Source organism: Leptodactylus fuscus, chromosome 7 (genome assembly GCF_031893055.1).
Source record: "Leptodactylus fuscus isolate aLepFus1 chromosome 7, aLepFus1.hap2, whole genome shotgun sequence".
NCBI classification, from domain to species: Eukaryota; Metazoa; Chordata; class Amphibia; order Anura; family Leptodactylidae; genus Leptodactylus; species Leptodactylus fuscus.
In genome coordinates, this window is record NC_134271.1 from 35,150,344 (window position 1) to 35,151,364 (window position 1,021).

A 1,021-nucleotide genomic window follows, 5' to 3' on the forward strand; every position below is an offset into this window, starting at 1 on the left:
AGGGAAAAACTATTTACCCAAGCGATGCCCAAACTCACCATCTCCTTGACCCAGGCCATCATATCTCTGGGAGAGGGCTCCACAGGTGGAGGACCTCTGCTCCCGCGACAACGGGCCCACACGTAGCCTGAAAATAATAGGCAAGTTATAGGACCAGTAGTACCCCGCAGGGAACAACCTTTCAAGCCGCTACCTACCATCAGGGAGCGGTGTGTCGCAATCGAAGCAGGAAAGATGTTTCCTCTTGGAAGAGGTTTTCCTCCTACCATCCCCAGGAGGGGTAGTAGAGGATGACATATCCTACAGAGAGAGATAATAGACCATGCAACACTGTCACCATGACATCATACCAGCTTTTTAAAAAAAGGGTAAATCTTACCAGGTCCTGTAGACCGGACAGCGAGGTGACTTGGCGCCCAACGTGCGACTCGAACCCACGACCTTGAGATTAAGAGTCTCATGCTCTACCGACTGAGCTAGCCGGGCTGGCGCTGTGAACAGGATCTGAACCTGTGCGGGGAGACCCCATTGGATTTCGAGTCCAAAACCTTAACCACTCGGCCATCACAGCCGGTTCCCAATAAAGTTTGCAAACTGGAAAAGAGTTCAAGATCAATGAACACCACAATCGCACGCCTTCAGCAGATACTGCAGGAAGGTCTCTGACACCAGGCCAGCCAGCCTCTTAATTCTGGCCGGCTGGAAGTGGGCGGAGCCACAATCAAAGCAGGTGAGGCAACCTGCCCAGACAACTAACCCTGTAATCAGGGGTCTGCAAAGATATACATTCCCCCCCACCAAGAGGCCCTTAACACGGGCACTTACCCCCACATCTCCCCGTCTTTTCCGGCCTTTAATAAGGCCTGAATCTTCCCTGAGTGAGCGGCCGCCAGCGCCAGGCCGTTGCCATGGCGTCATGATACTTCCGGCGAAACCGGAAGTGCGCGCTTACAGCGGCCGGCGGGGAACAGGATACACAACAGTGTGGTTCCACCCGCCGGCAGTCCGCGCGGCCACCAGA

The 1,021-nt window shown here is 54.6% G+C and overlaps 1 non-coding gene across 1 annotated transcript; it reads right to left on the reverse strand.

Annotated features, from left to right (window-relative positions):
- Window positions 1–489: 489 nt before the first annotated feature.
- On the reverse strand, window positions 490–571 carry TRNAS-CGA (transfer RNA serine (anticodon CGA)). The gene has a single exon. It is a non-coding gene; the product is annotated as a tRNA-Ser (tRNA).
- Between the last annotated feature and the right edge of the window lie 450 nt (window positions 572–1,021).